The sequence below is a fragment of the Sorex fumeus genome, unplaced genomic scaffold (assembly GCF_029834395.1).
Source record: "Sorex fumeus unplaced genomic scaffold, SorFum_2.1 ptg000098l, whole genome shotgun sequence".
NCBI classification, from domain to species: domain Eukaryota; kingdom Metazoa; phylum Chordata; class Mammalia; order Eulipotyphla; family Soricidae; genus Sorex; species Sorex fumeus.
Genome location: NW_026606155.1, coordinates 83,648,826 through 83,666,426, shown reverse-complemented (window position 1 = coordinate 83,666,426; position 17,601 = coordinate 83,648,826). Strand labels below are relative to the sequence as shown.

Genomic DNA, 17,601 nt, shown 5'->3' with positions numbered 1-17,601 from the left:
TATTTTTTGTTTTTATGTTTTTAACAATCCTTATTCAGTTAGCCCATCACCCATCCCCACATCTGTCAACCACCAATTTTATTTATCTGTGAAGTTGGTTTGTTGGTATATTTTAGATTTCACATATAAAGAGAAATCATATCAAACACATAGTAATTGTCTGATCTGACTTATTTCATTCAGCATAAAGTTCTCATGTTGTTTCAAATGGCAAGGTTTTTACTCTTATGGCTGAATAGTATTCTGTTGGTGAAGAAATCTTGTCTACTATAAATTTCAGTGTACATGGAGTTGGAAATATTTTTGAATAAATTAAGCCTGTGTAGATTTTTTACAAATCTTTTTGCATTTATGTATTTCTGTGTAGCTATATGAAATTTTATTCTAAATTCATATTTTTGTAACCAACAAGAAATTTACAAAAAAGTTTCTTTAAACTCTTTCTATTTCACCTGTCTGCCACCAAACTCTTGTCCTGTTCTATGGCAATCACTTCTCTAGTCTCTATTTCTAGACTTTCATCATTTCAGGAATGTTTACAAAAAAAGTGGAGTTCAATCTTAATGTGAAAGCTTTTAATTAAAATATTGCACCAGTGCTTGCTTCGGCAGCACATATACTAAAATTGGAACGATACAGAGAAGATTAGCATGACCCTTGCACAAGGATGACACGCAAATTCGTGAAGCGTTCCATATTTTTACTCAAAATAGACGGAACGCTACACTATTTTCTAGATAAACAGCAGCTCAGGAACTTCATAGACTCAAAACCAAACCTAAAACAAGGACTAAAGGGGCCACTATAAGACAAGACAAACCCTACAACCACAACACACCTGCAAAGAAACATGACACAAAACCCCATAACCATACTCTCTCTCAATGTTAACGGTCTAAATTCACCACTGAAGAGACACAGAGTGGCAAAATGGATACAGAGACAGAACCCAACATTCTGCTGCCTACAAGAAACTCATCTCAACACACAGAGCAAACACAGACTCAAAGTCAAAGGATGGAAAACAATCCTGCAAGCAAACAGCTCCTGTAGAAAAGCTGGGGTGGCCATACTAGTATCCGACAACATTAATTTCATCTTGAAAAAGACTAGAAGGGACAGTGAAGGCCATTTTCTACTCTTCAAGGGATACATACAACAGGAAGAAATCACACTCATAAATGCATATGCACCTAATGAGGGAACAGCTAAATATTTAAAACAACTGCTAACAGATTTTAAGGAGGACATTGCAAGCAACACAATAGTACTTGGAGACTTCAACATTGCCCTATCACCTCTGGACAGATCAACAAGAACAAAATCCAGCAAGGAATCATTGGCTTTGAAAGAAGAAATAGAAGAGAGAGGGCTTATAGACCTATACAGGGCCTTACACTCCAAAAAGAAAGAATACACATTCTTCTCCAGTGCACACGGAACATTTTCCAAAATAGACCATGTGCTAGGACACAAAACATACCTCAACAGAATAAGAAATATAGAAATAGTATCAGCCATCTTTTTAGACCATGATGCCCTGAGGATAGAACTGAATCACTCACAGACACGGAGAATCAAATCAAACACCTGGAAATTAAACAACTCGATGCTGAACAACGAGTGGGTCAGGAACGAAATAAAGGACAAAATCAAAAGATACTTGGAAACAAATGAGAATGAAGACACGAGCTACCAGAACCTATGGGATGCAGCAAAGGCTGTATTAAGGGGAAAATTTATAGCTCTGCAAGCATATCTTAGGTCTGTAGAAATGGTGCACATAAACAACTTGACCTCACAGCTCAAGTCCTTAGAAAAGTATCAACAGAAAGAGCCTAAATCAGGCAGAAGGAAAGAGATCATAAAACTTAGAGCAGAAATCAATGACATGGAAACCAAAGAAACAATCTGAAAGATCAATCAGACCAAGAGCTGGTTCTTCAAGAGAATAAACAAAATAGATAAACCACTCGCAACACTCACAAAGAAACAGAGAGAGAGAACCCTAATAAACCGAATCAGAAGTGAGAAGGGGGAAATCACAACAGAAACCAAAGAAATCCAAAAGATCATCAGAGACTACTTTGAAAGTCTGTATGCCACGAAACAAGAGAACTAGAAGAAATGGACAAATTCCTGGACTCCTATAATCTCCCAAAGCTGAATCAAGAAGATCTGAAGTATCTGAATAGACCTATTAACATCAACGAAATAGAAACTGCAATCAAAAGTCTTCCCAAAAACAAAAGCCCGGGCCCAGATGGATTCACTAGCGAATTTTTCCAAACATTTAAAGAGGACCTGCTGCCAGTCCTTCTCAAGCTCTTTCAGGAAATTGAAAAAACGAAACTCTCCCAAACAGTTTCTATGAAACCCATATCTCTCTAATACCAAAAGGAAACAAAGACACCAGGAGAAAAGAAAACTACAGGCCGATATCCCTGATGAACACAGATGCGAAGATTCTCAACAAAATACTAGCAAATACAATTCAACTACTCATCAAAAAGATCATACACCATGACCAAGTAGGATTCATCCCGGGGATGCAAGGCTGGTTTAATACTCGGAAATCAATCAACATAATCCACCATATCAACAAAAGAAAAGATAAAAATCATATGATCATATCAATAGATGCAGAGAACGCATTTGACAAGATCCAGCCCCCATTTATGATGAAAATCCTAGCCAAAATGGGGATAGAGGGGACTTTTCTCAATATAGTTAAAGCCATCTACCACAAGCCTACAGCAAGCATTGTACTCAATGGTGAAAAACTGAGAGCCTTTCCTCTAAGATCAGGGATGAGACAAGGATGTCCACTCTCTCCACTGTTGTTCAATATAGTACTGGAAGTACTTGCAATAGTGATTAGGCAAGAAAAAGATATTAGGGGCATCCAGGTAGGAAAGGAAGAAATCAAGCTCTCACTATTCGCAGATGATATGCTACTATACTTAGAAAACCCTAAAACCTCTATCAAGAAACTTCTAGAAGCAATAGGCTTGTATAGTAAAGTGGCAGGCTATAAACTCAATACCCAAAAGTCCATGGCTTTCCTATATGCAAATAATGAAAGAGAAGAAAGAGACATGAAGAAAACAATCCCATTCACAATTGTGCCCCAGAAAATCAAGTACCTAGAAATCACCTTAACTAAGGAAGTAAAGGACCTGTACATAGAAAACTACAAAACTCTACTTCAGGAAATAAAAGAGGATACGAGGAAATGGAAAAATATACCCTGTTCATGGATCAGGAGAATTAACATTGTCAAAATGGCAATGCTTCCCAAAGCACTTTATAAATTCAACGCAATTCCTATTAGGATACCCATGACATTCTTCAAAGAATTGGAGCAAACACTCCTGAAATTTATATGGAACAATAAACCCCCACGAATAGCTAAAGCAATTCTTGGGAAAAAGAAAATGGGAGGAAGAATCAACCTCCCTAACTTCAAACTCTACTACAAGGCAGTAATAATTAAAACAGCATGGTACTGGAACAAAGGCAGAGCTGTGGACCAATGGAACAGGGTTGAATATACTGACGTCCCACCCCCCCCCAAGCATATGAGCATCTAATCTTTGATAAGGGGGCAAGAAAAGTGAAGTGGAGCAGGGAAAGCCTTTTTAACAAATTGTGCTGGCAAAACTGGACAGCTACATGCAAAAAAATGGACTCAGATCTCTGCCTAACTTCATGTACAAAAGTAAGATCTAAGTGGGTTGAAGACCTCAACATCAGACCGGAATCTATAAGATACATTGAGGAAAATGTTGGCAAAACCCTTCATGACATAGAAACCAATGGTGTCTTCAAAGATGTCACACCGCTGGCCAAGCAAGTGAAAACAGAGATAGACAAATGGGACTATCTTAAACTAAGAAGCTTCTGCACCTCCAAAGAAACAGTGACCAAAATACAAAGACAGTCTACAGAATGGGAAAGGATATTCGCCAACTACACATCTGATAAGGGGTTAATTTCAAAGATATACAAAATACTGGTTCAACTCCACAAAAAGGAAACATTCAATCCCATCAAAAAATGGGGAGATGAAATGAATAGAAACTTTGACAAAGAAGAAATCCGAATGGCTAAAAGACACATGAGAAAATGTTCCACATCATTAATCATCAGGGAGATGCAGATCAAAACCACAATGAGATATCACTTCACACAACAGAGACTGGCCCACATCCACAAGAACAAAAGCAACCGGTGCTGGCGCGGATGTGGCGAGAAAGGGACACTCCTTCACTGTTGGTGGGAATGCCGACTGGTCCAACCCTTTTGGACAACAGTATGGATGATTCTCAGAAAATTAGAAATTGAGCTCCCATTTGACCCAGCAATACTACTCCTGGGAATATATCCCAGAGAGGCAAAAAAGTATAGCCGAAGTGACCTCTGCAATTGTCTGTTTATTGCAGCACTCTTTACAATAGCCAGAATTTACACAATGGAGTACTATGTAGCTGTTAGAAAAGACGAAGTCATGAAATTTACATACAAGTGGTACTACATGGAAAGTATCATGTTAAGCGAAATGACTCAAAAAGAAAGGGATAGACATAGAAAGATTGCATTCATCTGGGGAACATAAAGTAACAAAATAGAAAACTAACACCCAAGAATGGCCGAGATTAGTATCAGGAATTTTACTCAATGACCTGGAGGCCAACCACACATGTTAGGGGAAAAGGGAGCTCAGAAAGAGAAGGGAACACCAAACAAAGGGTGTTGGGAGGATCCTCCCAGGATGGGAGAAGCATGCTGAAATTAAACTATCGACCAAACATGATTGCCACTCCATGCCTCTTTTGCAAACCACAGCACTCAAAAGGAGAGAGAGGGAAATTCCCCGCCACAGAGGCAGGGTGGGATTGGGGCTGGGGGGTGGGAGGTACACTGGGATCCGTGGTGGTGGGAAATGCGCACTGGTGGAGGGATGGGTGTTTGATCATTGTATAATTGAAACCCAAGCACAAAATGTGTAAGTCTGGAAAAAAATAAAATAAAATGTTTTTTTAAAAATAAAATAAAAAATAAAATAAAATATTGCACCATTATTACTTATAAATAACTTATTACTAAAATGTCTTTGATATAAGTTGATAATACATAGAATACTCATGAATATGTATAAAACTGAATAATTTAAGTTGATGCACATCATTTCTTTTAAACAGCTTAATGAACTTTTTTTTCAAGCCTGAAAATATTAACACATTAATTACTATAATAAATATGTTTAGTTATTATTGATGTGAACATTGTAGTTGAAATATTATACTTGAGAATATATACTACAGTATTGTAATGTTTACTTACAAAATTTAATTCTATTTGTCTGAAGATTTGGTTTCATTATCTGGTGGGTAAATTCAGAGCCATACATATAAGATGCATTTTATTCATTACACTGTCTCAGTGCATCATCTTCTGATCCTCCTGTGCATTAGAAAGTTGCATCTATTTGAAGCTTTTGATGACGGTTTAATGTGGTAATAAGTGCCAATTCTTAATTCCCCAACAGTTTATAACAGTTTCATGATGGGCATCTAATGTTTTCAGTGGGCATCAATTGGTAAACACTACTTGTTGTAAAATAGTGCAACTGATATTAAAAGGATTTATTTACACATAATGACAATGCACATGCACTGAGAATTTTAGGTTTGTTTGACCCAAGTGTATGAGAAGACAAATGTGTCACGACTAAACACATTGCTCTCTGCTGTTTACCTTTTAAGAGGCATGATGAATGGAAGTCTACCACATGATGATTATGCAATGAAAGGCCATAAACCAATTTTGGACAGAATAAAACCAGACTGCAATGATTATTCAGTGGCAATGACTATGTGGTGAAATATGGTACCAAATTTGTTCTGAAAACTAGTTCTCTGACAGATATGTAGTTTGCCAACATTTTTCCTAGTCTTTATATATTTCTTCATCTTCTTTGGAGAATATTTTGCACGGTAAATGTTTTTAATTTTGATCACATACATTTTGTTGGTTTTTCTTTTATATATCTAAGAACTCTTCCTCTAGCCCTCAGTCCTGAAGATTTTGTTTTCCTCAGAAAGGCTTATAGTTTAATGCTTTATGCTTAAACCTATTTTATTTTGAATTAATTTTGTATAAGGTATGATATTTAGGTTAAAGTTTACTTTATCTTGTTTTTGTTTTGTTTTGTTTTGTTTTTGGTCACAAAACAGTTTTTTGGAAATGCTATATGACTTTCATTGAATTGTCTCTGCTCTGTTTTGAAAAAGTCAAACAAATCATTCTAAATCATATCAACCAAATTTCTTTATTTTTTATATTGTTGATCTAAGTATGTTAATTTATCAGTGGCTCAAAGTCATTGTAACACAATAAAGTATTACTAGTACTAAGAATACTATAGCTGCATAGCTGCAGGATCACGATCATGATCATCCTGTTGTTTGTCGAATGCCTCGAGCAGGCACCAGTAACGTTTCCTTCATCCTAGCCCTGAGATTTTAAAGTGTCATATCCAAGGCTCTTTAAGAGTTAGGAGAATGAGACCCATCATTGTTACTGGTATTTGGCATATTGGGTATGCCACGAGGAATTTGCCAGACTCTGCCGTGTGGGCAGGTTACATTCCGTAGCCTGCCAGGTTGTCCAAAGTAAAAATGAGATAATAAGATGTCACATGGCCGCAAATGCGGCCGTGCACATCTGGGAGCTGGGTTTTATAGTCTCTGGGTCTTGGCCATTGATGGGATTACATGGAGCCAGGAGGGGGGGGGGCAGTTGGTGGGTGTGACCCCTGCCTACTGGAAGATGGAGGATCTGGGTGGAGGATGCTCAGCCCCAATCTGAACTGCACAGAAACCTTTAATATAAAGCGCGGGTATTCCTCCTACTTTTTTAAATCAAAATTTGTTTTACCATTCTAGTTCTTTTCCCTTCCCATATAAATTTTAAAATTTTTTTTTATGTCAATAAAAAGTCTTACCAAGATTTTGACAGGAATTGCATTAAGTCTATAGAAAAATGTGGGAAGAATTTGAGTAGAACTAACCTCTTTACTGTTTAGAATCTTCTAATTCATTGCCACATTATGTCCTTACTCTTTGCTTAGATCTTTGTTTTATTTTATCAGAATTTTATATTTAAGTTTATAAAACTTTACCTGTTTTGTAAGATAAACTGCTAATTCTATACCAGTTTTTGGTACCATTATTAATAACTGATATCTGAAGCATGAAATTGTCATTGGCACATTGCAGTCTTGACAAGATTAGAGATACTGCTCAGCTTATAGACCATCAGTTTGGCATTACTTTCCCTACTCTTTGTGTGTCTGTGTGTATGCGTGCGTGTGTGTGTGTGTGTGTATGTGCAATACCTGACAGTTTTTAGGTTTATTCCTGGCTCTGTGCTCACAGGTCACTCGTGGTGGGGCTTGGGGGATCATAACCAGGTACCAGGGATCAAATCTGGTTGGTTTCGTGCAAGGCAAATATCCTACCTGGCATACTATCTCTCTGGCCTTAGTAGAGCATTTCTCAACCAGGGGCTGTATGACCCCAGGATATTCCAAGAGGACTACAGGTGAAAATCACATATAAAGGGGATCATGTCATAAGACTAGGGGTTCAAGTAGTAGGACAGAGAAACTATAGGCAAAAAACATGATCAGAAGGGGGTCTTGGTTGGAAAAAATTGGGTAACACTACCATGGTCTCCCAAGAAGTTAGTGGGAAAATTATAAACAACAGTAGATAACATGGAGAATGTGGCGAAGAGGTAAGATTAGATAGCTGTCTGCATTTGCTGGAAGCTCAAACTTACAAAACTTGTAGACCAGGCTTCCAAAAAAAAGTTTAATTACCCCTTGATATAATTTATACATGAAAATTTGCCTTTAGAGTTCTCTTTAAGATGGATAGCACCCACAAAATATCCCTGGCATTTAATAGATAATAATTATTTAAAAATTCTTATGCTAGGCCATAGAGATAGCTCAGAAGGCTGGATCACATGCGTGGCTTGATGAAGCTACAAACATGATTTCTTGCACCACATGACCCCAATCCCCCCAGGCTTTGCTGAGTATAGCCCTCATGGTTTGAGCATTGCTAGGCTCAAGCACTGAACTATCTGGTACAGAAAACCTGGCTGAGAATTGCTAGAAATTGCCCCAAAAGTCCTGAGCACTGTTTGGTAGTTCTCACCATTTTTTTAAAGGAAGTTCAGTTATGTTTATAAACAGAATTGCACTCAAAAACAAGAGTATACAATTCAAGGATCTGGAATTAATAATATTTACAGTGAGGAGAAAGAGTTTAAAGGTGATTCCTTATGGCTAATAAATTCTATACAGGAACAGTGAATATTGAGCTTCAAAGCTTAGCTGGTGATAAAGGTTTAACTTACATCACTAAAGGCAGACTTCTCAGATGAAACTGCAACCCATGTTTACAGCTCCTACCAATCCATAAACATGGGGGGGAATTCTAGTAATGATTTTCCACTGGATCCTGCCTTCCTGTGATTCTGTGATGAGCAAATTCCATCTGGGTAAGAATGGAACCAGACCCTACTGTAGGCAGTCATAGTCTTCATTGTGGCACTACCAGCAATGATTGGAAATAAGACACTGCATTTAGCTTGATGATATATTAAGGTTGGTGTACTAGGGTGAGGCAACCAACACTAAATCTATTTGACAGAGAAAGAAGCCTACCAGAAAAAATACTTTCAAGTCTAATGAGTGCTCAAACAAATATTCCAAAATATACAAGAGAATTTTCTATCTTGAGAATAGTCTACAGATTCAAGAATATATAGCCTCTATATACAAGGGACTAAAAATAGTGGTGTAATATGAAAATATGTTCAAGAAAGTACTTGAGAATCATCAAACAAATCAAAGAAGGAATGAGAGGAAAGGATTTATTAACCATGAGCCAGTTATATTAAAAGGTTCATTGAAAAAAAATGAAATAAAAAAAAATAAAAGAAATGAAGAGTGTGGTAACTGAAATCAAAGTTCTAGTGGGAAAGCTAAACTATGCACTAGATATTGGGGCAAAGAGTATAAATAACAAACCAGGCAGGCAACCAGGGCTTATGATATAAGGATGCATTTACTGTCAGGTGCATACCTGTAACTTGCACTAGCCTGAGAATAATTCCTTCCTTAAATCGTAAGCCTAGACCACACCTTGCTCAAGCTCTGCTAGACTTGGCTGAAGATAAAATTATGAAGTGGAAAATAAAGTGAAGGGATAAAGGGATAAAGATAAAATCTAGATGATAGGTAAGTGTGAAAAAAAGAGATATGGAGGAAAATTCTAAAAAATCTCTTGAGTGCCAGGAAAAATAAAAATAGTAGCAGAGATGAAATATTCATAAAGATAACCTAATACTTTTTCAGATTAAAAATATTAAGCCATGACTTGAAATCGTTTTATTTTTACGTATATGATTTTACATGATTTATTATGTGTTAGCAGAAAATACAAGGGACAAATTTCTAACTTAACCCCTGACATAGGTCAGCTTAATTGGGTTGGGAAAATTGCCTTTTTTTAAAAAAAAATAATGTAGGAGTATTGCTATTTGTTAAGCCATTGAGTAAGATGATTGAATTAGGCATGAACTCCACAGTACTTTTTTATTTTATTGTATCACTGTGAGATATAGTTACAAAGTTTTCATGTTTGAGATTCAGCCATACAATGATGAAACACCCATCCCTCCACCATTGCACATTTTCCGCCACCAATGTCCCAAGTATCACCCCCCCTACACACACACACATACATACACATCACAGTCCTCACCCTGCCTCTATGGCAGACAATTTCCCCAATTATCTCTAATTTGGGGCACTAATTTTGCTCAAATTTTCCCACCACCATTCAAGCCTACCTGCCAGGGCAGATAATAGATAATATATTTTCTATAGTTTATTTCGAATATCACGAGAGCTCACATGGGTGCAATTGTAAATGTAAATTTCTAGATTGTACATGGTTGGGTTCCAGAGACATCTCTGTATGGCACTAATCCATTTTTGGATTCAATTGGGAGCCTCTGGGCCAGGGCTGTTGGTGCTCTAAGATGGCATCCAGAGGCAAATTGTGGGCATGACAGCCAGTCTTCTGGGCAGGTGGTGACCCGGGGAGGGAGAGCCCAGGTCCTCTGCCACCATGCAGCCTAGAGATTAGTCCTGGACCCTCATACCTAGGCCTTGCTTTGAAAGCTCTTGGTCACTGGAATTGCATCTGGAGTAGGTGGGGAGACTGAACCTGCTCCATCTGGGATGTCCCAATGATATTTGTCAGTATGGGGGGCAGAGAGATCTCTGGTGTTGTTGTGTTATCTGGGACTTGCTGCTTTGTCTCTGGGCCAGGGCTGTTGGTGTGCTAAGATGGTGCCCAGAGGCTAATAGTGGAGATGACAGCCAGTCTTCTGGAGGGTGGGGACCCAAGGAGGGACAGCCCGGGTCCTCTGCCGCCATGCGGCCTAGAGATGTAGTCCTGGATGGAACCCACATACCTGGGCCTTGCTTGTGGAAGCTCTTGGTCACTGGGATTCCATCTAGAGTAGGCTACACCTGCTCCATCTGGGGTGCCCCATTGATATTGGCTCGGTATGGGGTCCGGAGAGATCTCCAGCACTGTGGTGTCTTCTGGGACTTGCTATTGTGTCTCTGGGCCAGGACTGTTGGTGCACTAAGATCCACATTACAGAAATTTCAGCAGATTATATCTTGATGAGGTCCATCCTGAGATGGTGGAGTCAGGTTTAGGGTATGGTGGCAATTTTGGATTGTGGGAGCAAGTGGCTGCCAGGGACTCTGCGTGCGAAGGCACAGGCCAACCTGTCCCCTCCAATTTACTCCAGACTGTTCAACCATGTATGGGTCTGAGCTTAACTGTAGCTTTTGATCTCTTTTGAGGTTTATTTAGGGGTCTCTGAGGCAAGGACAATAGTAGAGCTTACAGGGTGGTGCTGGAGTTGGTTCATGGGGGTGACTGCCAGTTCTTACATGTGTATTGGGAAGTGGGGGAAGTAGCCCATCCCAACTCTGAGTGAGCTTGTATAGCTGAGCTGGAGGTGGTTTGTGAGTGTGATTCCCACATACCTAAATTTTGGTCATTCAATTTCTTGGTAAACTTGTTCCCAAGTTGCTAGGGTCTGGCCAAAGGCACAGTAGCAATTTTGGAGTATCAGGAAGCCTGAAGGCAACCTCAGGCTGCTAATGCACTTGCCCCACAAGTACGGTTGACCTGTTGGCCGCACCATACCCTCAGGGGAAAATTGCCTTTAATTTTAGTGCATTGGCACATAAAAGAAGATTGTGACACAGTGTAATCACAACCTTAATTTTACTTGTTTAGTGGATCAATAGTTTTTACCATAAGTTTCTAGTATTTAATGTAGTAGCAATGGCTCAACAGTGACTATATTCTCTTATTACTCATTGAGAATGGCGAAATTCTTTTGCTTGTGTTCTGGGGGTAGGTGAAATTCTTTTAGCTAGTATCCTGGGGTTAGAATGGATGTGTGTTGTAAAGCAGTCCATTGGCTCTTTCTTCCTGGCTACTGCATTTGAATTGTTTTCAGTGTTCTGTGCCTCAGTTGTAATCTGCATTCTCTGGAAAGTGAGATGTGTTTTGCTTATCAGATTGAAACACTAAATAACACAAATGCTCTAGTGAAAGAGTACCACTTCAGTCCTTAAAGCTGTTTGCTTTCCTTTGCTCCTTATCATAATGAAATATGTAGCTACAGGCAGGAAGCTTGACCATTCTGGCCCAATCAAACCACAATTAAAAAGATGGGTCATTGCTTATTTCTGTGTTTGCACACCACGTTAGGACCAGCTGTGAGTGCAGAATTTACTTCACCCCTCTAATGGGTGACGGTGTAAATAAAGGTTCAAGTCATAAAGGACTTGGAAGCAGGTAGAAATCCGTAGTATATAGCAGAGAAAAATTTTTTTTTTTTTATATATTTTTTTTTTTTATTAGTGAAAAACCATGAGGTACAGTTATAGGCTTACAAATTTTGTGCTTGGGTTTCAGTTATACAATGATCAAGTCCCCATACCTCCACCAGTGCCCGTCATCCATCCCCATGGGTCCCAGCATCCCCCCCCCTCATCCCCCCCCCCCCCCCCCGTCCCATCCTGCCTCTGTGGCAGGGTATTCCCCCTTGTTCTCTCTCTCTTCTTTTGGGTACTGTGTTTTGCAAGAGAGGCTTTGAGTGGCAATCATGTTTGGTCTATCGACTACTTTTAGCATGCTTCTCCCACCCTGGGAGGGCCCTCACAACACCCTTCATTTGGTAATCTCTTCTCTATCTGAGCTTCCTTTTCACCTAGAGCCTGTGGCTGGCCTTCCATTCATGGGGCAAAATTCCTGGTACTAATCTCAGCCATTCCTGTATGTCACTCTCACTTTTTGTTGCTTTATGTTCCCCAGATGAATGCAATCTTTCTGTGTCTATCCCGCTCTTTCTGACTCATTTCGCTTAACATGATACTTTCCATGTAGTACCACTTGTATGTAAATTTCATAACTTCATCTTTTCTAACAGCTACATAGTACTCCATTGTGTAAATGTACCAAAGTTTCTTTAACCAGTCATCTGTTCTTGGGCACTCAGGTTTTTTCCAGATTCTGGCTATTGTAAAGAGTGCTGCAATGAACAAACAATTGCAGATGTCACTTTGACTATACCTTTTTGCCTCTCTGGGATATATTCCCAGGAGTGCTATAGCTGGGTCAAATGGCAGATCAAATTCTAATTTTTTGAGAGTCGTCCATACTGTTTTCCAAAAGGGTTGGACCAGCCGGCATTCCCACCAGCAGTGAAGGAGGGTCCCTTTCTCGCCACATCCGCGCCAGCACCGGTTGCTTTTGTTCTTGTGGATGTGGGCCAGTCTCTGTGGTGTGAAATGATATCTCATTGTGGTTTTGATCTGCATCTCTCTGATGATTAGTGATGTAGAGCATTTTCTCATGTGCCTTTTTGCCATTCGAATTTCTTCTTTGCGAAAGTTTCTGTTCATTTCCTCACCCCATTTTTTGATGGGGTTGGGTGATTTCTTCTTGTGGAGTTTAACCAGTACCTTGTATATCCTTGATATCAACCCCTTGTCGGATGTGTACTTGGTGAATATCCTTTCCCATTCTGTAGGCTGTCTTTGTATTTTGGTCACTGTTTCTTTGGAGGTGCAGAAGCTTCTTAGTTTAAGATAGTCCCATTTGTCTATCTCTGTTTTCACTTGCTCAGCCAGTGGCGTGACATCTTTGAAGATACCATTAGCTTCAATATCATGGAGAGTTTTGCCGACTTTGTCTTCAATAAACATTATGGATTCTGGTCTGATGTTGAGGTCATAAATCCATTTTGATCTTACTTTTGTGCATGGTGTTAGGCAGAGATCTGAGCCCACTTTTTTGCATGTAGCCGTCCAATTTTGCCAGCACAGTTTGTTGAAGAGGCTTTCCCTGCTCCATTTCACTTTTCTTGCCCCCTTATCAAAAATTAGATGATTATATGTTTGGGAGGAAATGTCAGTATATTCAACTCTGTTCCATTGGTCTGCAGCTCTGCTTTTGTTCCAGTACCATGCTGTTTTAATTATTACTGCCTTGTAGTAGAGTTTGAAGTTAGGGAGGTTGATTCCTCCCATTTTCTTTTTCCCAAGAATTGCTTTAGCTATTCGTGGGGGCTTATTGTTCCATATAAATTTCAGGAGTGTTTGCTCCATTTCTTTGAAGAATGTCATGGGTATCCTTATAGGGATTGCATTGAATTTGTATAGTGCTTTGGGAAGTATTGCCATTTTGATGATGTTGATTCTCCCCATCCATGAACAGGGGATATTTTTCCATTTCCTCGTGTCCTCTTTTATTTCCTGAAGTAGCGTTTTGTAGTTTTCCTTGTACAGGTCCTTTACTTCCTTAGTTAAGCTGATTCCTAGATACTTGATTTTCTGGGGCACAATTGTGAATGGGATTGTTTTCTTGATGTCACTTGCTTCTCTTTCACTATTTGCGTATAGGAATGCCATGGATTTTTGGGTATTGATTTTATAGCCTGCCACTTTACTATACAAGCCTATTGTTTCTAGGAGTTTCTTGGTAGAGGTTTTAGGGTTCTCTAAGTATAGTATCATGTCATCTGCGAATAGTGAGAGCTTAATTTCTTCTTTCCCTATCTGGATGCCCTTAATATCTTTTTCTTGCCTAATCGCTATTGCAAGTACTTCCAGTACTATATTGAACAGTAGTGGAGAGAGTGGGCATCCTTGTTTCGTCCCTGACCTTAGGGGGAAGGGTCTCAGTTTTTCCCCATTGAGGATGATGTTTGCTGTAGGTTTGTGGTAGATGGCTTTAACTATATTGAGGAAAGTCCCCTCTATCCCCATTTTGGCAAGGGTTTTCATCATGAATGGGTGCTGGATCTTGTCAAAAGCTTTCTCTGCGTCTATTGATATGATCATATGATTTTTATCTTTTCTTTTGTTGATATGATGGATTATGTTGATTGATTTCCGAATGTTGAACCATCCTTGCATCCCTGGGATGAATCCTACTTGGTCATGATGTATGATCTTTTTGATGAGTTGTTGTATTCTATTGGCTAGTATTTTGTTGAGAATCTTCGCATCCGTGTTCATCAGGGATATTGGCCTGTAGTTTTCTTTTCTTGTGGTGTCTTTGTTTCCTTTTGGTATTAGAGAGATATGGGCTTCATAGAAGCTGTTTGGGAGAGTTTCTGTTTTTTCAATTTCCTGGAAAAGCTTGAGAAGAATTGGCAATAGGTCCTCTTTAAATGTTTGGAAAAATTCGCTAGTAAATCCATCTGGGCCTGGGCTTTTGTTTTTGGGAAGACTTTTGATTACAGTTTCAATTTCCTTGATGTGAATGGGTCTATTCAGGTACTCTATATCTTCTTGATTCAGCTTTGGGAGATGGTAGAGATCCAGGAATTTATCCATTTCTTCTAGGTTCTCGTGTTTCGTGGCATAGAGACTTTCAAAGTAGTCTCTGATGATCTCTTGAATTTCTTTAGTTTCTGTTGTGATATCCCCATTCTTATTTCTGATTCGATTTATTAGGGTTCTCTCTCTCTGTTTCTTTGTGAGTGTTGCTAGTGGTTTATCTATCTTATTTATTTTCTCGAAGAACCAGCTCTTGGTTTCATTGATCTTTCGGATTGTTTCTTTGTTTTCCATGTCGTTGATTTCTGCTCTAAGTTTTATGATCTCTTTCCTTCTGCCTGATTTAGGCTCTTTCTGTTGATCCTTTTCTAAGGTCTTGAGCTGTGAGGTCAAATTGTTTATGTGCATCGTTTCTATCGACTTAAGATAGGCTTGCAGAGCTATAAATTTCCCCCTTAATACAGCTTTCGCTGCATCCCATAAGTTCTGGTAGTTTGTGTCTTCATTCTCATTTGTTTCCAGGTATCTTTTGATTTCATCCTTGACTTCGTTCCTGACCCACTCATTGTTCAGCATCGAGTTGTTTAATTTCCAGGTGTTTGATTTGGTTCTCCGTGTCTGTGTGTGATTCACTTCTATCCTCAGTGCATCATGGTCTGAAAAGATGGCTGATACTATTTCTATCTTCTTGATTCTGTTGAGGTGTGTTTTGTGTCCTAGCACATGGTCTATTTTGGAAAATGTTCCGTGCGCACTGGAGAAGAATGTGTATTCTTTCTTTTTGGGGTGTAAAGCCCTGTATAAGTCCATAAGCCCTTTCTCTTCTATTACTTCTTTCAAAGCCAATAATTCCTTGCTGGGTTTTGTTCGTGTTGATCTATCCAGAGGTGATAAGGCGATGTTGAAGTCTCCAAGTACTATTGTGTTGGTAGTGATGTCCTCCTTAAAATCTGTTAGTAGTTGTTTTAAATATTTAGCTGTTCCCTCATTAGGTGCGTATACATTTAAGAGTGTGATTTCTTCCTGTTGTACGTATCCCTTGATGAAGAGAAAATAGCCTTCACTGTCCCTTCTAATCTTTTTCAAGGTGAAATTAATGTTGTCAGATACTAGTATGGCCACCCCAGCTTTTTTGAGGGAGTTGTTTGCTTGCAGGATTGTATTCCATCCTTTGACTTTGAGTCTGTGTTTGCTCTGGCTGTTGAGGTGAGTTTCTTGTAGGCAGCAGAATGTTGGGTTCTGTCTCTGTATCCATTTTGCCACTCTGTGTCTCTTAACTGGTGAATTTAGACCGTTGACATTGAGAGAGAGAATGGTTATGGGGTTTTGTGTCATGTTTCTGTGCGGGTGTGTTGTGGTTGTAGGGTTTGTCTTTTCTTATAGTAGCCCCTTTAGGCCTTGCTTTAGGTTTGGTTTTGAGTCTATGAAGTTCCTGAGCTGCTGTTTATCTATAAAATAATGTACTGTTCCTTCGATTTTGAGGGAGAGTTTAGCCGGGTAGAGTATTCTTGGGGAAGCATTCATTTCCATAAAAATATGGAACGCTTCACGAATTTGCGTGTCATCCTTGCGCAGGGGCCATGCTAATCTTCTCTGTATCGTTCCAATTTTAGTATATGTGCTGCCGAAGCGAGCACTAGCAGAGAAAAAATTTTAAATAAACAATTTGAGTTAGTCTTGCAAGTCTTTTTGTTTACTTCAAGGTAATTAAAATGTTCTGAGTTTGGAAGAGAAATAATGCTTTGGGGATTACTCATTTGGTGTTTTTAAATTAGAGGTTTGGCATCTCTTTCTAGGAGTGAGTAATTTCTTTTGTGGTGTCTGTGTGCAGATAACACAATAATCAAAATAATCCGGAGCCTGCGTTGAAACGTGCCTGGGAAGATATAAAGAATGTCACATTGTAACATGGGACTCAACAGTTGCTAAGTCAAAATTCTTACATGGAAATCATAAAATCTAAATTAGGACACAGAAGGGTTTCATCAACGTGTGCATGTGTATACATGCATATGTGTGCACAAATGTGCAGGGAAGACCAATTGCCAGAGTCAGAAAGACAAAAATAAAATAAGGAGGCTTAAAGACCAAGAGGCGGTGGGACTTGAATGACAGTAAGTCAGGCAGGACATTTGTTGTGCATGTGGCTGACGCTGGTTCAATCTCTGGCAAGTCTGAGCACTCTCAGGGGTGATTCTTGAGTGGAGAGCCAGGAGTAATCCCTGAGATGAAAACCAAAAAATCACAAAACAAAATAAAACAAAACACCAGACCAAGAGACAGATGCAAAAAAAAAAATTATCTTGAAGGTCAGTTAAAAATCCAGCAAGTGAACCAGGTGAGAGAAAAGCTGCATAGTAATATTCAAAGTACAAATCTAAGACAAGGGGCTGGAGCGGTAGTATGGTGGGTAGGGCGTTTGCTTTGCACACGGTCCACCTGGGTGTGATTCCCACATCCCATATGGTCCCCCGAGCACCGCCAGGAGTGATTCCTGAGTTCAGAGCCAGGAGTCAGCCCTGAGCCGAGTGTAACCCAAAAATCCATAATAATAATAAAAATAATGATAATAATAATAGTTATTATCTCATCCTTGCTTTGGACAACCTGGCAGGCTACCAAATGTAACCTGCCTA

At 39.3% G+C, this 17,601-nt stretch overlaps 2 non-coding genes across 2 annotated transcripts; one reads left to right on the top strand and one right to left on the bottom strand.

The window, feature by feature from the left end:
* Nucleotides 1-595: 595 nt before the first annotated feature.
* LOC130042135 (U6 spliceosomal RNA) lies at nt 596-702 on the top strand. Its single transcript, XR_008795110.1, has one exon. It is a non-coding gene; the product is annotated as a U6 spliceosomal RNA (small nuclear RNA).
* A 15,793-nt stretch (nt 703-16,495) lies between these two features.
* On the bottom strand, nt 16,496-16,602 carry LOC130042114 (U6 spliceosomal RNA). Its single transcript, XR_008795091.1, has one exon. It is a non-coding gene; the product is annotated as a U6 spliceosomal RNA (small nuclear RNA).
* Nucleotides 16,603-17,601: the final 999 nt, after the last annotated feature.